The sequence below is a fragment of the Oncorhynchus mykiss genome, chromosome 2 (assembly GCF_057628025.1).
Source record: "Oncorhynchus mykiss isolate SJ-2025 chromosome 2, ASM5762802v1, whole genome shotgun sequence".
Classification (NCBI taxonomy): Eukaryota; Metazoa; Chordata; class Actinopteri; order Salmoniformes; family Salmonidae; genus Oncorhynchus; species Oncorhynchus mykiss.
Window position 1 is genome coordinate 87029589 of NC_143023.1, and position 15821 is coordinate 87045409.

General features: G+C 43.4%; 1 protein-coding gene across 3 annotated transcripts in view; it reads right to left on the reverse strand.

Annotated features, from left to right (window-relative positions):
- The window catches only part of LOC110498779 (transcriptional enhancer factor TEF-1), a 96830-nt gene that overhangs the window by 79529 nt on the left and 1480 nt on the right, over positions 1-15821 (reverse strand). The gene's annotated exons all lie outside the window — the stretch shown is intronic.

The following is a 15821-nucleotide window of genomic DNA, read 5'->3' on the forward strand; positions in this document are numbered from 1 at the left end:
CAAGTAGATTAATCTCAACTCAAGGTATAGCATAGCCATTTAATTTATTTCCCAATGGCTTTGTTTGTTTCAAGTGTCCCAAGTTGTTCGGTACTTACTGTTCAAGCCGGCTAGCAAGCTAAACAGACGGCTCTGAACATCAGTTTGAGGTCATATGCACCCAAGACTCAACCAATCACACGACAACACTGGACTGGCCAAGGGCAAGCATTTGTTAGTTCCTCCATCACTCCAGTGAAAGTGACCAATGTAAGGTTTCTCGACATGCACCTACTTCTAAGGCCGCCCCCCAACAGCCTGAAATCCAATTGAGAAAACCACAGCCACAAAGTCTAGATAAAAATACAAATTCAAGAGAACAAAAATTTACTTTTTGGTCTTAATTTAAGGTTAGGCATAAGATTAGCAGTGTCGTTAGGGTTAAGGTTAGGCATAAGATTAGCAGTGTCGTTAGGGTTAAGGTTAGGCATAAGATTAGCAGTGTCGTTAGGGTTAAGGTTAGGCATAAGATTAGCAGTGTCGTTAGGGTTAAGGTTAGGCATAAGATTAGCAGTGTCGTTAGGGTTAAGGTTAGGCATAAGATTAGCAGTGTCGTTAGGGTTAAGGTTAGGCATAAGATTAGCAGTGTCGTTAGGGTTAAGGTTAGGTTTAAAATCTAATTTTAACAAGATGCATTGTAGAAATAGGTGGGGATTATGACTTTGTGGCAACTAGTGACGACCAGAAAAAAGATACATTGAAACCCAAAAGGTACCAAGATTTGAGAGCGAGCAACAAGACACAGAGTGTAAAGACAATTTGATGCTTTTTACATGTTTTAACCATGTTTCTTTGTTTAGGTTCTTTTTTTTTTTTATTCAGACATTTTTCTCTTTGATCTGCAACAAGGATGTTCAGCTCGCCCAAACTCACACTTGAACATCCTCTGCTCTCTCAACCAAATTTCTGCGCTCTTGACTGGTCTGTGTGCTCACGGCACTCATCCTCTGCTCGCGGCACTCATCCTCTGCTCGCGGCATTCATCCTCTGCTCGCGGCACTCATCCTCTGCTCGCGGCACTCATCCTCTGCTCGTGGCATTCATCCTCTGCTCGCGGCACTCATCCTCTGCTCGTGGCATTCATCCTCTGCTCGCAGCACTCATCCTCTGCTCGCGGCACTCATCCTCTGCTCGCGGCACTCATCCTCTGCTCATGGCATTCATCCTCTGCTCGCGGCACTCATCCTCTGCTCGCGGCATTCATCCTCTGCTCGCGGCATTCATCCTCTGCTTGCGGCATTCATCCTCTGCTCGTGGGATTCATCCTCTGGTCACGGCATTCATCCTCTGCTCGCGGCACTCATCTTCTGCTCGCGGCATTCATCCTCTGCTCGCGGCATTCATCCTCTGCTCGCGGCATTCATCCTCTGGTCACGGCATTCATCCTCTGGTCACGGCATTCATCCTCTGGTCACGGCATTCATCCTCTGGTCACGGCATTCATCCTCTGGTCACGGCATTCATCCTCTGGTCACGGCATTCATCCTCTGGTCACGGCATTCATCCTCTGCTCGCGGCATTCATCCTCTGCTCGCGGCATTCATCCTCTGCTCGTGGGATTCATCCTCTGGTCACGGCATTCATCCTCTGCTCGCGGCACTCATCCTCTGCTCGCGGCATTCATCCTCTGCTCGCGGCATTCATCCTCTGCTCGCGGCATTCATCCTCTGGTCACGGCATTCATCCTCTGGTCACGGCATTCATCCTCTGGTCACGGCATTCATCCTCTGGTCACGGCATTCATCCTCTGCTCGCGGCATTCATCCTCTGCTCGCGGCATTCATCCTCTGCTCGCGGCATTCATCCTCTGCTCGTGGGATTCATCCTCTGGTCACGGCATTCATCCTCTGGTCACAGCATTCATCCTCTGCTCGCGGCATTCATCCTCTGCTCGCGGCATTCATCCTCTGCTCGTGGGATTCATCCTCTGGTCACGGCATTCATCCTGGAATTTAGAGGCTGGTTTGATGTGATATAGGTGCTGCAGTTTCAAAGTTGCCGATCCTTGCCAAACATCTCTTAAAAATGACCCCTTGAGCGCTATTTCAAAATACAACTTTTACAGCATGAGAAAACCATATGCACTGGTGACACTCAAAGCATAAATATTTAATCTCAAAATGTGCCATTCTGTTATTTTAATTCATTAGAGTTACAGTGCCTTCAGAAAGTATTCGCAAACCTGGACTTTTTCCACATTTTGTTGTGTTACAGCTTCAATTTAATTGATTTGTCGCTGGCTGGCTGGCTGGCTGGCTGGCGCACGCACACACACATGATGTTTTCCTCCCCAGTTTTTTTTTAATTAATAATGAAAAGCTGACATTTCTTGAGTCAATCAGTATTGAACCCCTTTGTTATGGCAAGACTAAATAAGTTCAGGAGTAAAAATTTGCTAAACAAGTCACATAATATGCTGCATGGACTTTTGAATGACTACTCATCTCTGTAACCCACACATACAATTATCTGTAAGGTCACTCAGTTGAACTTCAAACACAGATTCAACCACAAAGACCAGGGAGGTTTTCCAATGCCTCGCAAAGATGGGCACCTATTGGTAGATGAGAAAAAAAATATACAAAATTGAAGCAGACACTGAATATCCTTTTAAGCATGGTTATTAATTAACTACACTTAATTACACTTTGGATGGTGTATCAATACACCCAGTCACTACAAAGATACAGGAGTCCTTCCTAACTCATTCGGGGGACAGGAAGGAAACCACTCATGGATTTTACCATGAGGCCAATGGTGACTTTGAAACAGTTAATGGCTGTGATAGGAGAACTGAGGATGGATCAACAACATTGTAGTTACTCCACAATACTAACCTAATTGACAGAGTGAAAAACAGGAAGCCTGTACAGAAGAAAAAAAACATTTTACAAAACATATATCCTTGTTTGCAACAAGGCACTAAAGCAATACTACAAAGAAATTGGCAAAGCAATTCATTTCTGGTCCTGCATGCAAAGTGTTATGTTTGGGGAAAATCCAATAACATCGGACTGCTCTAAATTGCTAGTTTGGTCATTGGGTGGGGCATTCCGCTGAATTGGGTCTAGGGGTGTCTGGATTGAATCTGGTTGATTTAAATCACATATGTCAGAGTCAAGGCCCGCGGGCCACATCCGGCCCGCAAGAAGGTTTTTTACGGCCCCTGGGATGATCTTGATTTATTATTAGAACCGGCCCGCAGCAAGCCGGCAGCCCGCAGATCTTTTACACGCACCAATACTACATTTCCCACAATGCAAAGGTGACGCACCGAGCAGTAGGCTGCTTCATTTCAATATTTATTGGCACAGCAGTCGTCAGCATCACAGTAAAATTAACTTTCAGATACCCATCAAAAATGGCAAAACGGAAGGTGGATACTGAGAACCGGGGGTTTCAAACAAGGTGGGAGTCGGAGTATATGTTCACGAAGGTAGCTGGAAAACCTGTGTGTCTTCTGTGTGGAGAAAGTGTGGCGGTACTGAAAGAGTATAATCTGAGACGACATTATGAAACGAAACACGCGGACAAAAACAAGAATATGGACATGGAACAAAGGCTACAAAAGGCAGAGGAATTAAAACGAGGCCTCAAATCTCGACAGGCTCTGTTCAAAAAAGCCAAATCACAAGGCCAGGCTGCTGTCAAGGCCAGTTTTATTTTGGCAGAAGAGATCGCTAAATCAGCCCGGCCATTTACGGAGGGGGATTTCATCAAAAACTGCATGATTAAAGTTTGTGACGAAGTTTGCCCAGAAAAAAGGCAACTCTTTTTAAATGTGAGTCTGAGCAGAAACACCATTGCCGAGAGAGTAGACCAGTTGTCCATCAATCTAAAAGAGCAGCTTGTGAAAAAGGGAAAAGATTTTATTGCATATTCCTTGGCTGTGGATGAGAGCACCGACATTTCTGACATTGCCCAGTTGTCAATTTTCATCCGCGGAGTGGACTCCAGCCTAAGCGTGACAGAGGAGTTTTTGGCTTTACGTCCTATGCATGGCACAACTACGGGGCATGATTTGTATGAAGAGGTGTCAAGATGTGTAAATGAGATGGAGCTGCCTTGGGAAAAACTCGTGGGTTTGACAACCGACGGAGCACCTGCGATGTGTGGACACAGGAGCGGACTGGTGGCGAAGATACGGGAAAAGATGCAAGAGGAAAACGCGACAGGTGAGCTGACAGCTTATCATTGTATCATACACCAGGAAGCGTTGTGCGGTAAAGCCTTGAAAATGGAGCATGTAATGAGCATCATCACGCGCACAGTTAACTTTATCAGAGCCAAAGGTTTGAATCACCGCCAGTTCAAGGCATTTCTGACGGAGTTAGAAACGGAGCATGGTGATTTGCCTTATCACACAGAGGTGCGATGGCTAAGCCAGGGAAAGGTGCTTCAAAGATGTTTCGAGCTTCGTGAGGAGATTTGTCTATTCTTGGACAGCAAAGGGAAAGACACAACACAACTCCGAGACGAAATGTTTCTGTGTGAAATGGCTTTTCTGTGTGACATTACGAGTCATCTGAATGCAATAAACTTGCAGCTGCAGGGTCGGGATTGTGTCATCTCTGATATGTACAGTACAGTGAAGGCATTTAAAACCAAACTGACTCTGTGGGAGACGCAGATGCGGAAAGAAAATTTGAGCCACTTTCCCAGCTGCCAGACCATGAAAGAGAAGCTCTCTACCAGTGCGTTCCCGAGCACACAGTTGGCTGATAAAATAGGTATGCTTACCACTGACTTTCGACGCCGATTTGCTGACTTTGAAGCACAAAAAAGCAGGTTGGAACTGCTCGGTAACCCATTTGCTGTTGACGTGGAAAGCTCACCACCAAACCTCCAAATGGAGTTGATTGACCTCCAATGCAATGATGCACTGAGGGAAAAATATGCGGCAGTGGGTGCTGCGGAGTTTGCCCGTTTCCTCCCCGGCACAATGCCCCAGCTGCGCATCCAGGCTGCTCAAACGTTGTCTATGTTTGGCAGCACATACCTGTGTGAACAACTGTTTTCTTTGATGAACCTGAACAAAACATCACACAGAAGTCGACTTACTGCTGAACACCTCCACTCAATTCTGAGGATTTCTTCAGCTCAGAGCCTTACCCCGAACATTGATGAACTTGTGGAAAAGATGGGACACCACCAAGTATCACCCTCAACCTCAAACAAGTGAACATTACTGTGCAATCACATATTTAGAGTTTTTACTCAGTTCAAGTTTAAAAGTTAAAATTTAATATTTGTTTTCACTGCATGTTACTTCTCCTTAAACAAAGTGTTGTTTTTGATTAATAGATTTTTGCACTTTATTTTTTTGTATTTCAATCCAATTATATTTTAAAAATATTTCAGTTGAGTGGATGATAGAAAATTGCTATTATTGTTTTTTCTTTGAAGTAAATTTAGCCCACTTTTGCTAAAATAGAAAATATAGTCTACTGATGGTGCCTTGAATACCGGTTTCTTTCATTTAATGTTCATGTTATGGGGATATTTATATAAAGGAAATTTGTCTTTTGTGTCTGTTGAAAATTAAAGATTACTGACAGAGCCATAAGAAAATATTGCTTTATTTATCTGATCATATTGTAATATATTTGTTAGGTTTTCAGTAGGTTCAATTAGGTTCACTAGACTATATGCGTCATTTAAAAAATTTTCAATGAACATTCGAACAGTCCGGCCCTCGTCTTGTAGCTGATTTTTTTATTTGGCCCTCCGTCCATTTGACTTTGACACCCCTGATTTAAATGGACCTTAAAGCAGACTCTGCTTCCCCCAGGTATTGTCCTTAGATCTGTGAGCAGGCCTACTTCCTCCATGTATTGTCCTTAGATCTGTGAGCAGTCCTACTTCCTCCAGGTATTGTCCTTAGATCTGTGAGCAGGCCTACTTCCTCCAGGTATTGTCCTTAGATCTGTGAGCAGGCCTACTTCCTCCAGGTATTGTCCTTAGATCTGTGAGCAGGCCTACTTCCCCCATGTATTGTCCTTAGATCTGTGAGCAGGCCTACTTCCTCCAGGTATTGTCCTTAGATCTGTGAGCAGGCCTACTTCCTCCAGGTATTGTCCTTAGATCTGTGAGCAGGCCTACTTCCTCCAGGTATTGTCCTTAGATCTGTGAGTAGGCCTACTTCCCCCATGTATTGTCCTTAGATCTGTGAGCAGGCCTACTTCCTCCAGGTATTGTCCTTAGATCTGTGAGCAGGCCTACTTCCTCCAGGTATTGTGTTACTGCTGTGTTTCATATAAGCACAACTCCTATTGTTCTTCAGGCAACTCCTATTGTTCTTCAGGCGTCACTCGCCCTCCCTCAGCAATAGGGATTTATACATGATTGAATAGGCTCTACCAGGAAAGACATGCCTGGAGGTTGGAGTAATATCAACATGCTCCAAGAAGTGTGAACTCCAGAGCAGCCTGCTGAGTGTTTGAGTAGGATCCTTCCTTGACACTCCGCAGGGTTAGGAGCACGTGGTTTCAATGAGGGCTGTGAACCCTGTGTGTCCCTGGGCTAAACACTGACCCAACATCCGTTAGATAACAGTAACGGTGCTCAGGACGCAACAAATAGACCTTTTCAGCACCGCATAATGAAATGTCCAAACCCAATATATTCAAATAGTCAAAGACACCTTTTATTAACCGAAAGAAGTGCAACATAGAGTGATGGGGTCTTCTTTTCTTTAGACTACATCTGACCTCTTGTAAAGAAAGATCTGTCAAAAGAGCTTAGATATCCACTGAAATAGTCTGATACCATATTCCTGTGTCTCATAACTGTTAGTACTGAACCAACGTTGAAGTACAGTAAAATAGTAGCATAGTGCCAATACCATTGCAGGAACCAAAAATTGTCCTCAATGTATCTGCTATAATAAGGTATTTTTCTTTACTTGTGGTATAAGCAGTACATGCTGTCAATACTACTGTACTGTCCTCAGTCCATGGAAAGGAAGTAGTTGAAGCCTGGATTTCCCATTTCAGAACAGGTCAAAACGTTTTAGCTTCATGCTCTGACTCATGCATTGACGGAAGGTTAGCATATTGCTCTCATGACACATGGTTCGTGGGTCCCTACCATCTGTAGGCTAAACAGCTAACAGGATCTATCACTCTCTCCCCACTGGGATTCTCTGCCTCTAACCCTATTACGGGACTGAGTCACTGGCTTACTGGTGCTCTTCCATGCCGTCCCTAGGAGGGGTGCGTCACTTGAGTGGGTTGAGTCACTGACGTGATCTTCCTGTCCAGGTTGGCGCCCCCCTCGGGTTCGTGCCATGGGGGAGATCTTCGTGGGCTATACCCGGCCTTGTCTTAGGGTAGTAGGTTGGTGGTTGAAGATATCCCTCTAGTGGTGTGGGGGCTGTGCTTTGGCAAAGTGGGTGGGATTATATCCTGCCTAGTTGGCCCTGTCCGGGGGTATCGTCGGACGGGACGACAGTGTCTCCCGACCCCTCCTGTCTCAGCCTCCAGTATTTATGCTGCAATAGTTTATGTTTCGGGGGGCTAGGGTCAGTCTGTTATATGTGGAGTATTTCTCCTGTCTGCGTGAATTTAATTATGATCCCTCTAATTCGATCTATCTTCTCTCAGAGCACCTGAGCCCTAGGACCATGCCACAGGACTGATGGCTCCTTGCTGTCCCCAGTCCACCTGGTCATGCTGCTACTCCAGCTTCAACTGTTCTGCCTGCGGCTATGGAACCCTGACCTGCTCACTGGACATGCTACCTTGTCCTGGACCTGCTGTTTTGGACTCTCTATCGCACCTGCTGTCTCTAACTCTGAATGATCGGCTATGAAAAGCCAACTGACATTTACTCCTGAGGTGCTGACCTGTTGCACCCTCTACAACCACTGTGATTACTATTATCTGACCCTGCTGGTCATCTATGAATGTTTGAACATCTTGGCCATGTTCTGTTATAATTTACACCTGGCACAGCCAGAAGAGGACTGGCCACCCCTCAGAGCCTGGTTCTAGGTTTCTGCCCTTCTAGGGAGTTTTTCCTAGCCACTGTGCTTCTACATCTACATTGCTTGCTGTTTGGGGTTTTAGGCTGGGTTTCTGTACAGCACTTTGTGACATCGGCTGATGTAAAAAGTGTTTTATAAATGAATTAGATTGATTGATCAGGATTTCTATTTTTGGAAAAGTAAGGGCCTTAAATGAAGATACATTAAAGCTGTCAGATGCTTTAAATTACGCTGATGCAGTGATTTGTGTCACTTAATTGTGTATCAGTAAGAATTAAAGTGGTATAATTTTTTTCAAGCTTTTGGAGCAATATATATAATCCCATTGATTAAATACAGTGCATTCGGAAAGTATTCAGACCCCTTGACTTTTTCCACATTTTGTTATGTTACAGCCTTATTCTAAAATTGATTAAAATAACTTTTTCCCATACCACTGCCTGGCATGGCAACTTCTCGGCATCTGACCGTAAGGCGCTACGGAGGGTAGTACGTATGGCCCAGTACATCATCCTGATATCCAGGAACTATATACTAGGTGGTGACAGAGGAAGGCCCCAAAAAATTGTCAAAACTCGGTACCGGAGTGCCAAGCGGTACCGGAGTGCCAAGCGGTCCCGGAGCGCCAAGCGGTACCGGAGCGCCAAGCGGTCCCGGAGCGCCAAGCGGTACCGGAGCGCCAAGCGGTCCCGGAGCGCCAAGCGGTCCCGGAGCGCCAAGCGGTACCGGAGCGCCAAGCGGTCCCGGAGCGCCAAGCGGTCCCGGAGTGCCAAGTTTAGGACCAAAAGGATCCTTAACAGCTTCTACCCCAAGCCATAAGACTGCTGAACAATTAATAAAAAAGAAAAAATAAATATTTTACCTTTATTTAACTAGGCAAGTCAGTTAAGAACAAATTATTATTTTCAATGACAGCCTAGGAACTGTGGGTTAACTGCCTGTTCAGGGGCAGAACGACAGATTTGTACCTTGCCAGCAAGGGGATTTGAACATGGAACCTTCCGGTTACTAGTCCAATGCTCTAACCACTAGGCTACCCTACTGCCCACGGACTATTTATATTGACCCCCCCCCCCCCCCCCCTTTGTTTTTACACTGCTGCTACTTGCTGTTTTATTATCTATGCATAGTCACTTTACCCCTACCTACAAATTACCTCGACTAACCAGTACCCCCACAAATTGACTCGGTACTGATGCCCCCTGTATATAGGCTTGTTATTGTTATTTTATTGTGTTACTTTTTGTTGTGAGGGGTGTTGATACTGATGAGAAGGGATAATGAAAGCACCCTCTTCTGTCCTTACCCTTCTAACCCTGTGGTTTGGCGTGTCCTAACCCTACAGTTACAGTGGTCTCAGGGTTGCTGTACAGGTCCAAAGTGCAGCCAGAAGAAGCTGGCAGGCAGAGGTTCCCTGCAGCTGCAGCTAGAGCTGGAGCAGATGCTCAGCTGTATGTTTTTAGGTGGCACCCACCATGTACCTTGTGGAGCTAAAAGAGCAGTGCATCAGACTGTGCTGAAACTCTCCCTTTGTGACACAGGGTATACCTTAGGGCACGGCGGGAGGCCCGGGGAACAGGCGGTTAGAGTGGCCGGCCCTCCTGCAGCCAGGTCCCCGGAGGACGCCCATTGTACCCCTGCTCTCCAAACAAAGCCTGCCCCCATGCCCCTGCACTAGCACTACAACACACCAGCCCAGTGCGCCACGCATTGTTGCTCTAACAAACCTCCCAAATGTATATTTCAAATTAATTCTCTCTCTTCTCTTTTACACTCAATTTACTTTCTGTTGAATTGTCTCTCCCTCCCAAAATACAGCCTTCCTCTGTGGCCACCACACATTTTATTTCCTGCAAGTATCACATAACAAGGCATCTTATCAGGCCAGAGAAACGAGACCTCTCTCTCTCAGACACTCAGCATTCATTTTCACTACTCTGAGAACAAGACAAGGAAAGGACAGAGGGACCGAATGACACATTGTTAACATTGACAGCTAATTTAGTTTCCATGACTTCTAAAAATATTTTAAATTGCCATTTAAGACTTTAGAATAGCAGAGGAATGCCCATTTGCAGTCAGATGAAATCGTGAGAGATTCTTGTTGCACACAGCAGAGCATCCTTCCCCCACTAAGAAGGTGAATCACCTGTTCACATGTTTCATAACACTGTGACGAGACCAATGGTTCGTAAAAAGACATGGAAATAACATTTCGTTTTTGGGGATAAAGTCCAGGCATTTCACATAGAATTAATCCTGACTCCTCAATTACAGTACATTTACTGTTGAAGAAAAAGACCTTTATAATAAAGCCATAATAACATTTGTGATGTGGCATAGGCCAGAGGCAGAGGCATTTTTAGGAACATTTGTTAGAAGGGTTCATAAAAAAAGTGCACTTTAAAAAAAAAACATTTCATGTAATTCTACGTAAACAAAAAAATCTTTACGATGTTGTTTTTCAACGTAGCTCATGTTGAGGTAGGCTATTGCCAATAGGACAGGAGCGCATCGGCCATCACTGTGAGTAGTAGCCTATGGCTTACAACATTAACAATGTCTACACTGTATTTCTGATCAATTTGATGTTATTTGACTGGACAAAAAATGTGCTTTTCTTTCAAAAACAAATACATTTCTAAGTGACCCCAAACTTTTGAACGGTAGTGTGTCTGTTGGTTGTACAGACAGATTGGTCTTCTCTTTTCAGTAGGTAAAAACAGTACGTTTTTCCCACAATTGAATTTTGAAATTTGTAAAAGGCAAACAGACAGCCGGAACCAACCATATAAATATAATCCATACATGGCAGTTCCCATTCAAGTCAGAACTGGCAGCCATTGCTAGTGTATCCATGAGTTAGTCTAACTGCCAGGGTAAGAGGTTCTAAAACCCTTCTATGGATTAGAATTCTATGACCACTACTGCACCAGCGGGCTTTCCGGACTATAGGCAACCAACTGGTAACTGCCTAAATAAAAGGAAATATTTGAGTAAATGAGGGATACAAAGTATATGTTATGGTGTGGGGTGCATTTTCCTGGCATGGTTTAGGTCCACTTGTAGAATCTATGCCATGGTGCATTGAAGGTTTTCTGGCAGTTCTTGGTGGCCAAAGAGCCTTTTAAGATACTATGTTGGTGTGTCCTGTATTTTGGCAGTTACCTGTATGTGACTGTGATCAAATTTAATCCGCAGTTATTTTTTTTTAGAATCTATTGATCCTCTGTGGCAAAATAATGCTCTCTGGTGTATTTTGAACATTGAGAGTGGGCTCCTGCTGCTGGATAACAAATTGGAATGTTTTATATTTTTTGCCCAACTCACAATTTACCAGTCACATTTTATTTATTATGCAGAGTATTTTAATTGTTTTATTACTCAGTTATCCAATCAAGGCAGGGACCCCCATTTATCCACGTGTACCCCCTACCACCTCTCCTCCCCCCATCTGACGAATAGCAGAATGGCAGCAGCAGGCTGTTTATACCTCATATTCGTCAGATGGGGGAGGAGAGGTACACGTGGATAAATGTATATTATACAGTTGAAGTCATAAGCTTACATACACCTTAGCCAAGTACATTTAAACTAATTTTTCACAATTCCTGACATTTAATCCTAGTAAAAATCCCCTGTCTTAGGTCAGTTAGGATCACTACTTTATTTTAAGAATTTGAAATGTCAGAATAATAGTAAAAGGGATTATTTCAGCTTTGATTTATTTCATCACATTCCCAGTGGGTCAGAAGTTTACATACACTCAATTAGTATTTGGTAGCAATGCCTTTAAATCGTTTAACTTGGGTCAGACATTTCGGGTAGCCTTCCACAAGCTTCCCACAATAAGTTGGGTGAATTTTGGCCCATTCCTCCTGACAGAGCTGGTGTAACTGAGTCAGGATGTTGCTTCAATATACCCACATAATTTTCCTGCCTCATGATGCCATCTATTTTGTGAAGTGCACTAGTCCCTCCTGCAGAAAAGCACCCCCATAACATGATGCTGCCACCCCCGTGCTTCATGGTTGGGATGGTGTTCTTCGGCTTGCAAGCTTCCCCCTTTTTCCTCCAAATATGACGATGGTCATTATGGCCAAATAGTTCTATTTTTGTTTAATCAGACCAGAGAAAATTTCTCCAAAAAGTGTGATATTTGTCCCCATGTGCAGTTGCAAACAGTAGTCTGGGTTTTTTATGGTGGTTTTGGAGCAGTGGCTTCTTCCTTGCTGAGCGGCCTTTCAGGTTATGTCGATGTAGGACTCGTTTTACTGTGGATATAGATACTTTTGTACCTGTTTCCTCCAGCATCTTCACAAGGTCCTTTGCTGTTGTTCTAGGATTGATTTGCACTTTTTGTACCAAAGTACGTTCATCTCTAGGAGCCCGAACGCATCTCCTTCCTGAGCGGTATGACAGCTGCGTGGTCCCATAGTGTTTATACTTGCGTACTATTGTTTGTACAGATGAACGTGGTACCTTCAGGCGTTTGGAAATTGCTTCCAAGGATGAACCAGACTTGTGGAGGTCTACAATTTCTTTTCTGAGGTCTTGGCTGATTTCTTTTGATTTTCCCATGATTTCAAGCAAAGAGGCACTGAGTTTGAAGGTAGGCCTTGAAATACATCCACAGGTACACCTCCAATTATGTCAATTAGCCTATCAGAAGCTTCGAAGCCATAATTTTCTGGAATTTTCCAAGCTGTTTAAAGGCAGTCAACTTAGTGTATGTAAACTTCTGACCCACTGGAATTGTGATCCAGTGAGTTATAAGTGAAATATTCTTTCTTTAACTTCTCATGGCTGCAGGGGCAGTATTGAGTAGCTTGGATGAAAGGTGCCCATATCAAACGGCCTGCTCCTCAATCATAGTTGCTAATATTTGCATATTATTAGTAGTATTGGATAGAAAACACTCTGAAGTTTCTAAAAACTGTTTGAATGATGTCTGTGAGTATAACAGAACTCATATTGGCAGGCAAAATCCTGAGTTGAAATCGAAACAGGAAGTCAGAAATCTGAGCTTGTATGAGTCTCCAATGAAATCCCCTTGAGATATGAATGTTGCACTGCCTAGGGGTTCCATTAGATGTCACCCATCAATAGAAATTATAATGATGCGTCTATGTTGTTGTGGAAGTGAATGAGAGCAGAATATATCAGATGTCCATCAAGCAGCCATTTTGTCATCGCACTTTTTCCTCATGGTAGTCACTTGCGTTCCATTGCTCACGAAGACAAGAAAGAATACTCCGGTTGGAACTTCATTGAAGCTATATGTTAAAAACATCCTAATGATTGATTCTATACTTAGTTTGAAATGTTTCTTCGACCGGCCATCACTTTTTGAAGTTTTTGTCCGATATAACGCTGACCAGAATTCGCATTTGGATATGTATACCTAACAAAAGAAGGTATTTGGACATAAATAATGGACATTTTCGAACAAAACAAACATTTATTGTGGACCTGGGATTCCTGGAGTGCTTTCTGATGTAGATCATCAAAGGTAAGGGAATATTTATCATGTAATTTCTTGTTTATGTTGACGCCATCTTTGCGGCTGTGGTATTTTTACTTTTGAGCGCCGTCTTAGATTATTGCATTAGTTTCTTTTTCCGTAAATAATTTTTGAAATCTGACACAGCGGTTGCATTAAGGAGAGGTATATCTATAATTCCATGTGTTTAACTTGTATTATCATCTACATTTATGATGAGTATTTATGTTGAATGATGTGGCTATGCAAAATCACTTGATGTTTTTGGAACTAGTGAATCTAACACGCCAATGTAAACTCAGATTTTTTAAATATGAACTTTATCAAACAAAACATGCATGTATTGTGTAACATGAAGTCCTATGAGTGTCATCTGATGAAGATAAAATTAATCACTAACCTTGAATTATCTTTATTTCTGGTTTTTGTGAATGCTATATTTTACTGGAAAATGGCTGTGCTTATTGTGGTTTGGTGGAGACCTAACATAATCGTTTGTAGTGCTTTCGCTGAAAAGCCTATTTGAAATCGGACACTTTGGTGGGATTGACAACGAGAAAAGCTTTAAAATGATATAAGACACATGTTTGTTTTAGGAATTGTAATTATGAGATTTCTGTGGTTAGAATTTGTCTCCCTCTATTTTCACAGGTAGTTGTCATATCGATCCCGGTATCGGGATTGCAGCCATAACAGGTTATTAAACAATTGTTGGAAAAAGTACTTGTTTCATGCACAAAGTAGATGTCCTAAATGACTTGCCAGAACTACAGTTTTTTAAACACCACATACTTATTGGCAGACTCGACAGCCTTGGTTTCTCAAATGATTGTCTCGTCTGGTTTACCAACTACTTCTCTGATAGAGTTCAGTGTGTCAAATCGGAGGGCCTTTGTCCGGACCTCTGGCTGTCTCTATGGGGGTGCCACAGGGTTCAATCCTCGGGCCGACTCTCTTCTCTGTATACATCAATGATGTTGCTCTTGCTGCTGGTGATTCTCTGGTACACCTCTAAGCAGACAACACCATTCTGTATACTTCTGGCCCCTCTTTGGACACTGTGTTAACTAACCTCCAGACGAGCTTCAATGCCATACAACTATCCTTCCATGGCCTCCAACTGCTCTTAAACGCAGGGAAAACTAAATGCATGCTATTCAACCGATCACTGCCCGCACTTGCTCGCCTGTCCAGCATCACTACTCTGGACGGCTTGACTTAGAATACATGGACAACTACAAATACCTAGGTGTCTGGTTAGACTGTAAACTCTCCTTCCAGACTCACATTAAGCATCTCCAATCCAAAATTAAATCTAGAATTGGCTTCCTATATCGCAACAAAGCATCCTTCACTCATGCTGCCAAACATACCCTCGTAAAACTGACCATCCTACCGATCCTCGACTTGGGTATACAAAGGGTATATAACAAAGTATTGAGATAAACTTTTGTTATTGACCAAATACTTATTTTCCACCATAATTTGCAAATAAATTCATTAAAAATCCTACAATGTGATTTTCTGGATTTTTTTCCTCATTTTGTCTGACATAGTTGAAGTGTACCTATGATATAAATTACAGGCCTCTCTCATCTTTTTAAGTGGGAGAACTTGCACAATTGGTGGCTAACTAAATACTTTTTTGCCCCACTGTATACTGTATATATTTCCTTAATGTATTTTTTGCTCCCACTTAGGCCCCCCACTGGCCCAGGAGCTTCAGCCCGGTAAGACCCTGCATTAATCCAGCCCTGTTTCTAAGGCTGTGGAGACTGCTTCCTGCTTTCCCTGTACAAAGAAGAAAAAATAGCTGGCGACTCAAAAATCAACCATATTGTAATGCCATTGATAAGCTAAATGAACAGATAGCACTGACTAGGCACACAGGAGCCATATGGTGCTTCAACCACTACCGCCTGTTTCTGGTATAACAATAGGCTGGCCTAGACAGTGAGGCAGCCAAACAAATGGTCATTAGTCCCCATTTGCACTGCGCAGAGGGGTAAGCACAAATGTCAGGATTTGCATTTTTTCCCCCTCTACAGGTGCATGAAGTACTGAAACCAGATGTCAACGGACTGGAGAATAGGACGGTTTGCCCATGGTGATTCAACAGCTCCATACACTCATAGCCTAAACACAACAAAGACAATAAAATGCCCCCTTTCCATTCCTTCCTCCCCTTGTCCAATTTCCACACAGTCCTCTACTCCCAGAAGTAACTCGTTTTGCACCTGCCACCATCCCTCTGATTTCAGAAGAGGTTTCATCTTCAATGTCCCTCTTGGC